The following is a 16,855-nucleotide window of genomic DNA, read 5'->3' as shown; positions in this document are numbered from 1 at the left end:
AGACTGGCATGCGATATTTCGTTGTTGACGCAATTTACTCGCGTGGATCCTTACAGGATGAAAAAGAAGGAGAAGAAAAAGAAGATCGAGAAGAAGAGGAAGAAGAATAAAACTGTAACTCGGTATAATATATTTTTTAACTACGATTTCTTAATTTTAATTCCGTTTTAAATCCGGAAAATACATTTTTTACTTCCGTTTTTTTATTTTAATCACAACAGACCCGTGAAATAAGCCTACTGGGGAAACCACGTTAAAAAAACGCGCTAAGTACACTACCTCCGAGGTGGCATGGAAATGTGTGCATATTATGACACTTGCAACTCTCATTTATACCTTTTTTGTAAATAACTTCGTGATCTACAATTTTTGTCTAAGTTAATTTTGCAATAAAACTCACCGTTTTCAAGAAATTCACGAAAACCCCATTTTTTTAACCTTTGACCTCGAGTCAATTTTTTTCCCTCGGCCGGATCGATTGGGAGCTTTAAAATTTTGTTTTTACATATGTTTTGAACAATTTCATCCATTTTCAGCTTGCTATAAATTTAGTAGCTTCGAATGTCTAAATTGCCTGAACTATTAAGAGAAGAAAAATGTTCTATAAAAGTTATTTTTGCAAATGAAAATTTTATATCTCATCATTTTATAAACAGAGCTACCTCAAGTAGTTTCCGAGAAACAGCTTCAGTGATGAGTTATAAAATAATTTTGGTATATTGTTTTCTGCTACAATGTAACTCTGGGACCTGCTTAACAAACACAAAACCAGACAAGGACGAGAATGAGAATATGATGACGACGACGGTGACGACAACGACGTGTGGCAGCCAGCACGTGTGCGTTTCTCGAGCAAGTGTGATGACGTTGCTTTAGTGCGACTGCGAACATATCTGCAAAACTATGTAGTGAGCTAGTGAGCCGATAATGCTGATGACCGTACTCGTACACAGCCAGATGAAGATGATAATGATAAAGAGGGTGACATAGAGTACCGGAGCTTAAAGTTCTGAAGCCAACAAGTCTAGTGGGCCAACAGCGAGATGAGTAAAATAAATTTATAAAAAATTGCATAAAATAAATAAAACGAAATTCTACAAACGAAATGTCATAACATACGAATGTGCGCTACCCGAGGAGAGAGTGACGCGCTTACAAGCAGACTGCAGAAGTGCGTTTGCGGCAGCATTTCAAGGGGCTTATACAAGTACACATAGGGCGACTGTGTAAGTGAGGCATGTGTGCGTGTGTATGTGTGTCTGTGCTCATGCTTTGCGTTGAAAATAATGAAAAATTCCGTCATAGTCACTTGCAGCCAAAGTGTGACAGAAAAATGGAGTAACGCGCTGGGACATACGTAAAGTAAAAAGTAAAGTACAAAAAAACGGAGTACAAAAGTATCCGTGCAAAACTGAAGTAGCAAGAACAAAACAAGAATTTAATTATACTTTTGATTTTAATGAAAATGTGCAGCATTTGTCACATTTCCACTGCACACGAACGGCTAGCCAGTTTCATGCTGAGCGCACTTCATTTAATATCCATTCAGGGATTTCACGGACTTCAAACTCCATCAAGTTGAGCTGCGTTGGCGAGTAGCAAAACTAATGTATGTATGTGTATTCACTTTTCTTTTATGTGGCAACTGTTTTTAGTAACCATTTGTTTTCTATTTTCACGAGCGCCCGCAACTACAGTAGAAGTTACCGTTTGTGTGTTTACTACTGCGACACAAAAGCATTTAATTACACTTTCACAAATTTAATGTTTGCAAGACTAACTGCGCAAGCTAAAAAATTTAATTTTTTTATTTAAGTATTTATGCCTTTTTTTGTAACATTAAATGGCTCGTGAAAGAAAATGCGTACTGGGAGGGACTGGCAGATGTGCTTTATTTCGTCGTTGTATGTCAATTTTGTAAACAAATCTCTAAAACACATAAAAAAGTTTCAACAAAAAATTGCCGGAGAATGAATTTAAATGACCACTGAGCGTTTGCTGGCGTGGAAAAACACATAAAATGGCTTTTTAGTATCCGCTCGGGTTTATATGTGTGCGTGTGTTTTATCACTGTGTGTAATTGTTTAGCAGATTTTTTTTACTTCACTTGCTTGGCATTTTTTTTTAAATTTTTTTGAGCATTCGCTAGGCCATAAGGCCATAAAATTTTGCATTTATTTATGAAGCAAAATAGAATTTGGAAACTGAGAAATGAAAAAATATAAATGCAGGCGAATTAGTAAAGTTAAATAACTGTTTAAATATTTATGCTGCCTAATTGAATTAATTTTTGTATGATAATACTGGGCCACAGTAAAATTTAACCAGAAGTAATTTCATATGCACATGAAACTATAGATTTTATGTACTTCAGCTCCTTATTTTCTCTTTAATCTTATTTTTTAAAGGACTTTAAATTATCAAAGGACTAATTTAATTTAATTAGTAAATAGATTTAAATATCCAGAGAGGTGGAAAAAGGAAGAAGGGGCTTTGGATCAGAGGATAACGGCCAACAGCGGCTATTTACGTTTCATTCAACTGATGAATTTCACCAGGTGTGATATTTAAACCCGCAATATCCGTTGGTGTAGCGAAAAAATGAGAGCCAAGATGTCCAACGCTTTGCCCGACGAAAGCAGAGTGAGTATAAGTATTTAAAATTATTTAGGGGGGCAAATACCTGTAAACGGCCATTTTTCCCCTGACTTTCATTAATATTATTTAAAATCAAGAAGTGACTATATTTTTTTCAAAATTGGCATACAGTTTATTTATACAATACATTAATCGTAATTATTTAAAATGGCGGATGTACACTCAATTCTAACAGGAAGGTCGCAGCGGGGCTTCCCAATCGGCGGGTATTGTAGCATCGGCATCAGTGACCTGCATACAAAAAACCAAAATTTTTTTTGTTTATTAATGTCATAATTTCTACATGGATTGAAAACAAAAAATTTTAATTTGGCTTTTTAGTAAAAAAAAATTTCGCGGAATAAATGCTTAAAAAAAGAATGAATTTTGGGGCGAGTTTTTCTACTATTTTTGCTTCGAAAAAATTATTTGTTTGAAAAATTTTCGAAAATTTCAGGGAGATCGGTCAATAACTTTTTGAGTTATCGTGTACGCCAATTTTAAAAATATAGTTTTGAGAAAAACGCGTCTAAAATTTGAATACAACGTAACTATACCTCTCCCAGCGCTCGAACGCAAAGAATAGACACGTCACGGTTGGCGATCTATAATATAAGAAATACTTAAATTTACGTTCTAAAATTTGTTTGAGACATTCTCAAAGGATTATAAAGGGTGGTTAAGTTTCAAGGACCGGTGTTAATTTTGAATAAAATACAATTTTTTTAGGAAATTATTGTCATTTCTCTTTATTATGATAATATTGGTATGGCTCAGTTACGTATGTAACAAAATATCGGCCAAATGGCACACCTCCATCCGATGGTCCAAATTTTCGCTGACAAACAGTCAGTCTTTGTGGGTGCATTGGCTTTCGGCAATCACTCTTGGATTATCATTCGCCCAAATGTGGCAATTCTGCTTATTGACGAATCCACTGAGGTGAAAATGTGCCTCATCGCTGAAGATGATTTTCTTCGAAAATTGGTCATTCACTCTTGCCCATTTCCTGCCACCACTTTAACGCGTTGCTCGATTGTGTATCTTTCCATGATTCAAATTGAGTTAGTCTGAAATTGAAAAATGTCAAATGAAATGCAGAAAAAACTTGACGTTTAGCTGTAGTTTACATTCAACATCGGTCCTTGAAATTTAACCACCCTTTATTAACATTTTATGAAAAAATATTTTTTTTTTTCGAAATTTTACAGGTATCTGTCCCCTTAATAAAAATTTAGTCTTTGAAGTTTTAAAGTCTTTTAAAAAGCTAAATTGATTAGAAAGTGAAAAATTGCTTATGCAGCACTACTTAAAAAGAAAGTTTCAAATGCATATGAAATTTTCAATGAATTTCAATGTCCCTAGGAGATTCAAGAGTAGTTTAGTTTAAAATTAACTTCTCGCGATTTTCTGTTTTTTGAGAAAATATGACAAATAAAAATCTAAATTAGCTTCTTTAGAAGTAAGACTTATAATCACTCAGGACACAAACACCTGACCTTCCGTCCTAGAACGGCTGCTCAATTAAATTGCATTTCTTCAGATGTCAATGTCAGTCCTCGTTGTTATGCCTCCTACGCTAACTGTTTTGCGTCATAAATATTGTAGACACTTTGAAAATCTTTCCACACTTTACAAGACATACCTATTGCAGTTCTAATGAATTATTTCTCTTAATTTATTTAATGTCTATTTCGCTTCACACTTCACTCCAACGAGGCATATCCAATGACATTCAAAGCACTTCAAGTGCACCTGAGAGTGACGCCAAATGGCAATTTAATGCAAATGTGGTTGAAAAAAATAGCAATAAAAACCAAAAACAATTGCTTTAAATGGCAACAGCGCAAAACAACTAAAAATAATAAAACCATTAATAAAAATGCCCCACACATACACACACATGCACACATGGGCACATGCATACTGGCATACTGGGCAGGTGACAAGCAAATGTGGATGTTTTTAGTAAACGGTAAACGGTACTGTTGCGAAGCATTACAGTGGCACATCTACAAAAAATACTATGGTATTGGACGAATTATCCGTCACAATTATTTCCGGTATGCCATCAATGCCAGTGAAGGGCTGATATTATTTTACTCTCACTTGCACTTCTTTATTTGCGAAGTGATTTACGCTGGATGGCTTATAGTTGTTGACAAGTACAGCACAGTGGTATAAAATTTTGCTCTAAAATCTATAAAACGTTTACCGAAACATTTGAATTGATGAAAACAGCTTATGGTGATGATTGTCTGCCATGTGCCAGAGTTCATGAGTGGCTTACACGTTTCAAAGATGGGTGTGAGGACATAAATGACAATGAACGGCCGCTATATAATCGGTCCAAAAACAGTAATCACCGAAAACTCCATCGAAATTGTTCGCAAATTTATCAAAAACTAACCGAAATCATCGTTGAAATTCCTGGAATCGGAGTTGAATATCTTCAAAACATCGAATTATCGAATTTTAACTTATCGTTTGCGCTTACAAAAGGTCTGTGCATGTTTCATTTCGCACAAGTTAACTGAGGATCAATGATTTCTCAGAATTCAACATTCGGAAGACCTCATTAAAGCGGCGAGAAAAGACGAGAACTTCTTACACAACTTTGTAACTGGTGATGAAACGTGGTGTTTCCAACATGAATCTGAAAGTAAGCGTGAAAGTGCCGAATGGAAGGCCCCAGACGAGCCACGACCCAAAAAATCGGTTTGGTTTCGGTTTGGTGCAGTCAAAAATCAAGTCGATGCTCATTTGCAATTTTCTATCTTGGCGTTTTGAAGAGTTTGTTGCATCGCATTAGTCAAATTCGCCCTGAATACCGCGAAGGAGGAAGCTGATGCTTATTGCCTGATACTCGTAATGCACCATATCACCGATTCACCCTTGTGACTGATTTGTTGAACAGAAATCGCATTTTAGCCATCACTCACGGTATTCGCCTGATATGGCTCCTTTTGACTTCTACCTCTTCGGAAAATTACATTTGGCCATGAAAGGAAAATGTTTTGCGTGCGTAGAGGCCATTCAAATGGCTTGTACCGACATCCTAAAGGACATTCCGGTCAATGACCTGAAACACTCTTTCGAGGATTCTAGATCGCGTAAATTAGTGTATCGGGGCCAGAGGAGACTATTTTGAAAAAATAAACCCGATTTTATCGGAACAAAGCTCCCGTCGTTTCTATTTTAGCTCAGTCGTGCTTATTTTGGGCTTCACCTTGTATAAAGGAACTTTTAAAGGATATTGTTTGAAAATAGTCTTGCAAAAATTTGGATTATTTCAGATTTCAGTATTTTCATTCACAATACGGCTCTGTTGAACCAAGGATTAATTTCCCAGGCAACACAACACCTGAGAAACCAAAATTCTACCGTAAGGAAACCAAAATCCTGTTGTTTGAGACGAAATGGCGACGAAAACAAAATTATCTTGCTTCAGACAAAATGACGACAAAAAATATCAATTATTTCTAAACAGAACGTCTAGCTTTTCGTATGACAGTACTTCTTCAATCCCTGACAGACCAGTTTCTTGAAATTTTTTCGCAAACCTTTGAGTTTTAAACTCATTCAAACGTTTAAAAAAAATAATTGGTGCGTACACTTATGTTAAGTGTTTGGCCGAACTCCTTCTGCTATTTGTGTTGTGTGTCTTACTGTTGTTCCGCAATTAGAGGGACCTGCAGTTTTAAGCCGTCTCCGAACGGCCATTGCTACCGAGGGGCGAATAAAGACGTTTTCATCATTTTGATCTTTCACGTAGATTCGAACCTACCTACTCCGAGTTCCGAATGGTAGTCACGCACCAACCCATTCGGCTATGGCGGCCGCTAAAGTGCAAACATAGAATTATATCATTAATAAAAATTATAAAGAGCAGTGAACCGAGAATTATACATTAAGGAATACCACACGAAGTCTGGCAGAAATGGCAAGTTGTGTTTCCCGTGCAATTTAGCAGGTCCTAACAGACTACCTCTCGACATTACGAAAAACTGGTGTTGAGAGAAATGACTTTCGTTAAATCCGAAGAAAACTTGTGTGGTATCCTTCACCAGAAGAAGAAAATTAAGTCTAGGGACCCTTAAACTAGGGGACGCCGACTTAACTCTATCTGGGGACATGAAATATCTGGGAGTAGTCCTTGATAAAACCATAACTTGGAAAAATCACTTATCGTACATCACGAACAAAGCCTTGCGAGCAATATACGTATGCCAAAGGGGGGGTCTGCGGCCAAAGATGATGACATGGTCCTATACGACAATGATAGTGTCAATGATCACCCATACCTCCCTGTTATGGTGGCCGAAAGTAGACCAAAGAAAGACTGTCTGAGCGTTACGGCTGCAATGCAAACATGTCCCACAGCGGCTTTAGGAATGGTCACTGGACACCATCCACTATATCTTGTAGCCAAAGAGATGGCAATCAGTGCAGCTCTAAGGCTTCCTAATATACTCCATCTCAAAGAAGACAATCTTACAGGACATGAAAGGATTCTGGATTCAATCCGGAACTCTCCGTGCCAGACAGTTCACGACAAGGTGGAAAGGAAATTAGAATTCTCCAAGAAATTCAAAGTAGTCATTAGTGACCGTACAGCGTGGAGAAATAATGAAATATTCCCAAACCAGCGAGCACAGGCCTGTGGCCTACTGATGGGTCCAAAATAGAAGATGGCAGTGCCGGGGCGGGAATTGTCTGACCACATTTCAAAAAAGCAGTTGCAATGGGAAAACCAACTTCAATTTTCCAGGTGGAGGTCCACGCCTTGGAGCTGTGTGCCAGAGAATGTCTACGGAGAGGCACACGCGGGGCCAATATAAACATTCTCTCTAACAGTCAAGCAGCTCTAAAATCGCTGGATAGCTTCTCATTCCAATCAAGGTTGATATGGGAATGTTTTAAAATCTTCAACACCCTAGCATCAAGAAACTTTGTTACCATGATGTGGGTTCCGGAACTTGAGGGGCACGAAGGGAATGAAGTTGCGAACACTTTAGCGAAAAAGGGTGCAAACACTCCCTTCGTAGGTCCTGAAACTTTCTGCGGGGTAAATAACAGCTTCAAAAGTGTTTTTCTACGTGAACAAGAACAACGAGGACTAATTGATTACTGGAGAGCCCAATCGGGCATGTGGCAATCTAAAAGGCGCATGATCCAGAAGGGATAAAGGCAGAAGCAATCCTTAACCTAAGCAGAAAGGACATAAAACTTTACACCGAGCTACTAACAGGACATTGCAAGCTTAATTATCACATGAAAAAGATAAGTGTGATAGAAAACGATTCTTGTAGACTCTGCAAAGAGGCACAAGAAACAGCAGAACACGATCTATGCGACTGCCCAGCAGTGGCACGACGCAGACCAAATTACTTGGGTCATGGGGCTATAAATCCAAACCTCCTGGTAGAAATTAAGCCTGCAGCAGTTTTAGGATTTGTTAATAGCCTAAAACTGTGCGAGTAGGCTACATGGCTGCACAATAGATCTATTCAGGTTGCAGTGCACAAACAGCCAATCAATAATAATAATAGCAGATAAATATGATGCTAGTCCAGATAGAAAGGTGGAATCCGAAATAAGCCAATTTGATTAGTAATATTTTATAAGATACCCTATCAAAACGCCTTCGAAAACTCAGTGTAGTTAGCATCTACTCGATAACCAGCCTTAAAGCTATCGAGTTTTCAAAAAAACAGCCAGATTGGACACCACAGACTCTCAACTCATAAAACTATGTTGCTTCGGGCTTGCAAGGCTAGACACAGCAAAAATCAACTTTGTCTTAACAACAGTCTCAAATAATTTTGATGAAATTTTAAATCTGGAAACCTGTATGTATCTTTTTTTAATTTATATCCCTAAGAAATTCACTGGGTACTTTCAATCAAGGTCATATATGTATGTAGGTATATTGCTGTGTTGGACGTTCCGTATTGCTGGCTTTTCAAACTGTCTTACCCACTGTACTCAGCTACTCACACACCATCATTGTCTGTTGCCTGGTAAACAATTCATTACAAATGAAAATATTTTTCAATTCATGCCTCACTACCAAAATAGCTCGTATAGTTCCTCTTCTCTCTCTTTTTATTCTTTTATTGTATTTCCCCTGAATTCCGCTACAATCGCTGTGCAACACTTTACAGAGGCCAGGCCACGAAGTATACGCTGAATGTGTCTGTACATGCAATTGTGGGGCGCCAATAACAAACTTGCCACATTCCTGCAATGTAAGGAGGCGGAATTATTATAAAACTTTTACAGGTAAGTGATTTTGAAGCAATTTGCAGTTTGTTGTAATAGCACAAATGTTATTATTATTACCAAATGCCGACTTGAATGCCTTAGCAGAGGAGAGAATGTGAGCGCGAGGGTACTAGGTTAGGTAGACCAAGACGTAGGAGGCAAGTGAAGAAGTTGAAGTGCTGTGGAAGCAAAAAGTGTAAAGAGAGGAACTGAATTCAGTGAAAACGAAGAGACGATGACGCTAACTGCGTTGCTTTTATGTGCCAATGCGGTAGGCGCAAGTGACTATTGTTGGTAGGCGCACACATACGGCAGGCGATAGGCATTTTCATAACAACAGCAATTACATGTACTTTAGAAGCACACACATACATACATATGTACAAGCGCACACATATGCGTGTAAAGCAGTGAACTCAACGTCTACCGCCAAAACGTCTGTCATAGTAAATCGTAAATTTGAGACAAGTGTTTGTTGTTGTTATTTGCAATCACCAACGAGAACGTGTGTTTTAGTAAGTGTTTGTTTGCCTAGGTGAGATTGTTTATTTTGACTGCCAACCAACTAACGCCCACGCCAACACCAACGTCAACACCAATGCTTTTCCCACCCGATGCACGCGTAACGCCACGAAGTGAGTGACTGAGTGAGGATCTTGAGTAAATTCAATTTATTTAAAAGCTTGTCAACAGCCCGCCAACACTTACACACCCATTCGTATAGGCGTAAATATCAACTAGCAAAAAAGAACGAATGAAAGAATGAATAAATAAAAGAAAGCAGGACTAGAATGGTTGAATGAATGAATTCATTTCTGCGAGATTTTTATGCTTGCGCGCGACACAAGCGATTGTACTCTCATTTTTCGACATACCAGGCTCCCACCGCCTATCTGACACATTCAGAGCACAGCAAGTTTGAGTGTATTGGTATTGTTATTGTTGCTGATGAAGGTTGCAGTTTAAATACCTACTAAGCGCCGCGCTCCTGGCTCTTAGACTGCCGCACTGCGAACTACTACTTATGCTGTATTCTTACTACTGCCGCTCGAGGCGCTTCGTCTCTTCAGCACTTGGCGCTGTTGAATATGAAGCAATAAAAGAGATTTATTTGTTGAGGTGAGATTTTTCAAAGCGCAAATAGCGGAAGTAATTTATGAGCATTAAAGTAAGAACTGCAACGTGGAATGCGAGTAGTGACGCGAGAGGTTTACGAGATGAGAATGGAAATGGATGGGTGAAGAGATGCTTAAAATATTCAAAAGTGTGTCTAAGTTATATTGAACGAGTGTTGCTGTGAATGTTCCATGGAACACATTTTAGTGATTTGCTAGGATCAGCTGCAATGTATGTGCCTGTTTGGGTATTTATGTATTTGTGAATGTACCTCAGGTAATGCAACGTTCATTTCAAATACAATGAATATTAAAACAAAGCTTGTAAATTATGTTTTCGCACACACTGTTTCAATTAAGCGCAGTAATGAAGCAATTTTACAAGTGTTACCTAAACATACAATTTTATAGAGGGAAATTACTCAGTTGCTCAAGCCAAATGTGGCAAGGTCAAGTGCTAAGGATATATTAATTTGACAAACGAATACTCGACCGGTAAAAATAATAATAGAAATAAAAGAAGTGTCCTTCTCTAAAAGGTCCTTGCAGCTTCTGCAACGAGGATTAAATGGTAAAGCTAGCTTTTTCGAATGTGTGCCGATCATCCAATGAATTGTATGCAGTCCCGAAGAATTTCTGAGTCCTTCGTGTATTGTACTGGGGCCAAAGGGTTTTCGAAATAGCACATGACGAAATAGAGTTCCATCTTTTCTGCGCTTTTCTGAGAAATAATCTGTGCAGTTCTCCTTTAACAACGGTCAGGGGAATGCCAATGACCGGGTAGGCGATCCCTGAAACCAATTCAGTCTGCTTCCTGTTTCCTCTATGTTCTTATACCCCGGAACCCATATGAGAGAAATACTACCTGCACACCCAAGAGATTTGATATCTTCCTTAAAGAGGTTGACTAGTTTGGATCTGTACCATGGCGTCGTAGGAGCCTTGATCGCAGCTTGACTATCGGGAATAATGTTCATATCTCCCTCGTTCCGTCCTTCCATAAACATTTTGCATGTCTGCAGGATCATAAAGACGTCTGTCTGACACTAGCACTTGAGAGTTTGCCTTCATAGGCCAACCTCCTTTAACCTAATTGCCCTAGACATTCAGGATAGCACTGGAGCAAGTTCTATATGCTCCGGTGATGCCAGTACACGCAGTCTTTTGTAACCTCCTCATATTATTGACGTTATAGTCCTTTTGAAGAGTTTCCTACCAAACCAGGTATTCACGCGTTTAAATTGGCTGAACCACTACGTTGTACATCAAACATACATTCTTTGCTGGCTGTTTGGCCGCACTACTCTTCCAATATGTGGTGTGCAGCTACACCTACAGCTTTCAGCCGCCTCCGTAGGGCAGAGGGTTCTTTTATGAGGAGCTCTTTCGTGGCAGAAATACTCTCGGAGGTTTGCCACTGTGTGCCGAGAAGCGAAAGCTATTAGAAAAAACCTGTTCTGTTATTTGGTGTTTTATGCCCGCAATGGGTGTCGTACAGGACTCTACGAAATAATAATCACGCACAATCCATTCGCCTATGACGGTCGCCTTAGTGCACTCCTCAAGTTTCTTAAAATCCAAAGTTTTCATTTACTTTTAGTCTATGGGTTACTGTGGGTGTCCAACATCAGCGAAAGCATTTAATATTTAGCTCCAACTAAACTATAATAAATTTGGTTAACTTCTAATTAAAACACTAAGCAACTTTGACCTCTTGCAACTTCAAGATAATGGAAAGTCACGTGCCAGCAACATTATTGATGATTACTCTTTTGCATTATCTGTTATTCACTAAATAAAAAACAATTTTAGAACAGGTTTAAATACATTAAATGACATCGCAAATAGAAAGTCAAGCAAACTTTTCCAACAATCATCGCGCGCAAATTCATACAACCTGCAACCCCCAACTTTAGCGAAACTTTTAATTTTTTTAATGATTACGCGCCTTTTCTGCCTGTCACTACGCCAAAATGTCTGTACAAATAGCGCGCGCATTTTCTTTCATGACGCCACTTTTTTCACCAGCTGCTTACAATTAACTGTATAACTGTGGAAAGGTTAAAGTAAGGAAAAACTTTGAAACGTGAGATTAACTTTGCCATTGCAGACAGACAGGTAACATGGATATGCGCACAAATTTGGGGGAGCGGGGATCAAAACTTGCAAGTTTGGCTCGAGCGTGTCTTTTCTTAGCCAGTTTTGCTGCAAGATAACTATTCGTCCTTTTCTGTTTCTTATTACTATTACTATTATTTTTATGTCTTATTTAAATTTTGTTTTTTGTCTTGGACTTTGGCGCTTTTCAGCCTTTCGAAATGTCAGGTCATAGCGTCGCAATCAACGCAATTAATTGTCAACGATTTTCTCAACTCCGCTGCTGCTTCCATCATTTCTGTACTTTCTTATTTTTTGCTAGTTGTACCGTGTCTGATTATCAGCATGATTTCATTAATTGCATAGAACAAAAGTGAAAAAGTTGCTTTGTCGTGGGAGTGATAATTCTTACAAATTAAATGAAATGTAAACTTTGTCTTGAGAAAAGCTTAAGCTAAAGAAATTTGCTTTATAGACATGAGACTCATCGAAATACTTAATAGAATTATACTGTTTTAATATTTTTTATGAAAAAATGTTTGTCACTCAGGACTTATTTTCCTACGTAAAAAATATATTGATTGAAAATAAGTGGCGAAATTGTATTCTTCTCATCCAAAATGCGTCAAAAGGCATCATTCTTACCCCTTACCTCAACTGACCTCAAAACCTACTATTTTTATTTTATTTTTTTGTAATTTTAAAGCATGTAAATAATCTTATAAATGTCTTAAGATCTTTCCGATAAAAATATCTAAACAATTAGGAGGGCTTATTTATTTCTTAAAATGAGGGCTTATTTATTTCTTAAAATGGTGGGCATGCTAACTCAAATAGTTTTCCACCGATTTGCCAAAAAGCTATTACACATATTTTTAAGTATATTCCACACAGAATTTGACGAGCATTTTTGATGGGTTACTGTAATATTATTGTATTATTTTTAATTTTTTAACAACTTTTCTACCAGAAAACATTTTTTTAGCGTGCTCCTATTTGCGTAAAGAATCTTCCTTTCAAAAATAGCTACTTCACTCTTTAAATAATTTACTAAACTTATCAAAAATAGTCTTCAATTACTTATTTCAGATGACAATTGCATTGCTTATCCCTTTTTCATTTAACTCGTTTTCATTTTTTATTAAAACTCGTAAATATCTCACTATGGTGTGGCCACCATGAACGAGACTAAACACTTTAGAATATTTTATTTGGATTTCATTATTATTTATTTCACTGATTTGTCTTCACAACGCTCATGTGAACCTTCCATTGTTCATAATAGTACTGAAAGTCGTCTTCAGTTGCGAGCAGTTCCTTCAGAACGTGTGTCGATTTCTTCATTCAAAACTTCAACGGACTCAGATCTTATTATTTTTAATACAGGATGACGAAAAGATGAAAACGATGAAAACGGTAGAAGTTGGAAAGCAAGATCTGGCGAAAAAGACAAATGTTGTGAGACTGCAATGCTTGACTTGGATATAAATATTCTGTCAACAAAGGGGAATAAACCGGTGCCTTGCAAATAATAGCTTGACCTTCAGGTATCAGGTATGATGAGTATCGAACAGGTATGCGGGTACTCATTGCTCATTTGCCTGGCTGTTCGAAAATGTGCAAACAAAATCCAAAGCTCCAGTATACAGGTAAAGTTACATGGAATCGGATTTTTCAAAACCAAATTTATTCTCCAAAAACTGATATAAAGGAGTCGAAGCAAGTTAAACACGTTTTTCTAATTTATATTATTTTCAGGTATATCTTGAGACGGAGTTCAGTAACTATTTGTAGGTAATATGGACCAGAGAGTTCACAATTTCTGTGTGATAAATTAGGTTTTCTAAACATCTCCCGCTCGCTTACAGATGTGAGTATTTGCTTTTTTTTTTTTTTTGTTTCTAAAATTTTCAAGTCCTTTAAACGTTATTGGAGCTCTATCTCATCACTTTATTCATTAATTTTTTTTTTCAGAGCCTCAGTGATTCTGAGTTTCAATTCTTTCCGGTTTAATCACAAAAACTCAATATTTTAGATACTCCTGCACAAAATATGGCAAATGGAGTTTGGCTGCCAAATATCGTGAAATTATTTTTCCACGGATTTTCGTTTGTAACAGATAGATTCCTTCGTTATTTTATTGCCGTTTATAGTGACTAATAATGCTCCGAAATTCAATGTTAACAGATCCATTTTCGTGGTATCTATTATCATACTGATCATGAGAAAAATCAGAACTGGTTCTATTGCATTTTCCATTTTCTGCTATCATTTATCAAAAGAGATGTCATCGATGTGACAACTAACACAGCCAACAAAAACCACGCACTTGCAAGGATGTGCACTTGAGCGCAAGAGCAGTCACAGGGTGGATGTTGAAAGCCAAACCCAGAGCGTAAAGCAGATGCCAACAGGCGCTGATAAAGGTTGATAGCTATTTCAAAGTGGATGCGGGAGTCAGTGCTGAATTTCATGCGTGCTTCAATTTCGTAATTTTCTTTTGTGATTATGCGGGTGCTATTTAAAAACTGGTATCGTCAGATGAAGAATATTTTGCATCGAGCTCTGAGCGTTGAATTTTTTTCGTCTATTGAATTTTGTATTATTATTTTTTTTCTTTTTTTTTTTTGACAGCATCTAATAATTTCACAATAATCCCATTAGTGATGGCATCAATTTTTTTCTAATTTTTAAGAGCAAAATGAGCAAAAACTTCACTTCAAAATATCTGCATCTACTTAAGTTAACTAATAACAACCTGCTATGAAAAGTTACTGATTAAATGTGCGCCATCAGCGCGAGTCAGCGACGAAAAACAGTTCTAAACTGAATTTCGCGCACTGATCAGCTTTACTCGCGGCTACGGTCAGCTTCTACTCAGCGATATCTGTTTTGGTCGGGCTTGGCCTGAAATTCTATACACCCAGTTTTAAAACTAACTGCCGCATTCGCCGCCTTTACGCTCAGCTCAGCTTGCTGCGTTTACTCTGCAGGTGCTTTAAATGTAGCAAAATATATTTCTCCATTTCGCATACCTTTTTCTCACTTTTCATAACCAACTCATCACTCACACGCGCTGTATGCTTTGCCACTGCCACCCCCTCCCCCAAAGATATTTAAACACTTGAGCCAACTAAGCAAACACTTCAACTGCACTCAATCAAAATATTCTCTCTCCTTCTTTCACACCAAACTCCATTGGCAAATGGAGTGTGTATTTCAATACACTTTTATGGAGTTTGGACCTTCATAGTTTACCAGACAGTTTGTGAGCTTTGAAGTTAGCGCCATCAATGCGACGCTTTACATCTGACTAAAAAAAAAATTACTAGTTTAATTTTTCCTGTTTCATTTTAAGTGCAATTCACTACAAAACTTGTCAACTCCACTTGAACTTCAACATGCGACACAAAACTTCAATACACAACTACAACTTCAATTGCGCTGTGCAACTTTGAGCTTTGCTGCGCTACTTTGTTGCACGCGATTGCTGCTTTTGGTTTCATTATTTACTTTTTTTTTTTTGCTAAACCCTGCTTACTATTATTGCTGCACTTCTCATTTCATGGGCGTCACTGTTAGTCTTGGTGACAGCTTTGCATTAATTGTTGTTGTTATCACGTCAAAATATAGTTGATCTTACATTAAGTGTTGTTGTTTTTGCTTTCAGCTGTGGCAGGCAAACTTTTTAGCGGCATAACGTGTCCGCAGCTATCATTGGGCCCACTGGCAAGTTGGTTGGTTGGTTGGCTGACTGTCAGTCTGTCGTTGTTTGTCGTTGCTAAACACCTAAAATTTTCAAGTTGCTCGTCTGCAATGCCATCTCTTTGCTAAGAATATCACTCTACCATTACATTTCTGCTTCGCTTTTGTTTCAATGTATTTTAATACCCGCGCACTGGTGGCCAAGGTATTGTAATTTTACTCACATTTGGAATCGAATAAGGAATCGAAATTGATACATACAAATGCATCCGAAAATGCGCGGAAATATGAGAGGAGTCGATTTAGTCTGTACGTCTGTCCGTCCATCCGTGTGTACGCTAGTATACGAATTAGTCTTCAATTAGCATACGTTGATATTTAAACCGAGATTGGGCCCACCTGCCCCACATGAGTAATTTTCAAAAAAGTAAAAAAAAACAGTAAATCTCCGTTAAAAATTATGCAAAAGTACTCAAAATTGTGTAACGAGTCTTTCAGAAGTGACGTCTAAATGTCTTCTCTTCTTCTTAATTGGCGCTATAACCGCTTACGCGATTTTGGCCGAGTTTAGCAAAGCGCGCCAGTCGTTTCTTTCTCGTGCTAACCGGCGCCAGTTGGACACACCAAGTGAAGCCAAGTCCTACTCCACCTGATCTTTCCAACGCAGAGGAGGCCGCCCTCTTCCTCTGCTACCACCAGCTGGTACCGCATCGAATACTTTCAAAGCCGGAGCGTTTGTATCCATTCGGACGACATGACCCAGCCAACGTAGCCGCTGGATCTTTATTCGCTGCGCTATGTCTCTGTCGTCGTAAAGCTCATACAGCTCATCGTTCCATCGCCTGCGATATTCGCCGTTGCCAACGTGCAAAGGTCCAAAAATCTTACGCAGAATCTTTCTCTCGAACACTCCAAGCGTCGCTTCATCGGATGTTGTCATCATCCAAGCTTCTGCGCCATACGTTAGGACGGGCATGATGAGAGTCTTGTAGAGTGTTTTGTTCGTCGAGAGAGGACTTTACTGCTCAGTTGCC

The sequence above is a fragment of the Anastrepha ludens genome, chromosome 5, assembly GCF_028408465.1.
Source record: "Anastrepha ludens isolate Willacy chromosome 5, idAnaLude1.1, whole genome shotgun sequence".
NCBI lineage: Eukaryota > Metazoa > Arthropoda > Insecta > Diptera > Tephritidae > Anastrepha > Anastrepha ludens.
Note: the sequence above shows the minus strand (reverse complement) of the source record.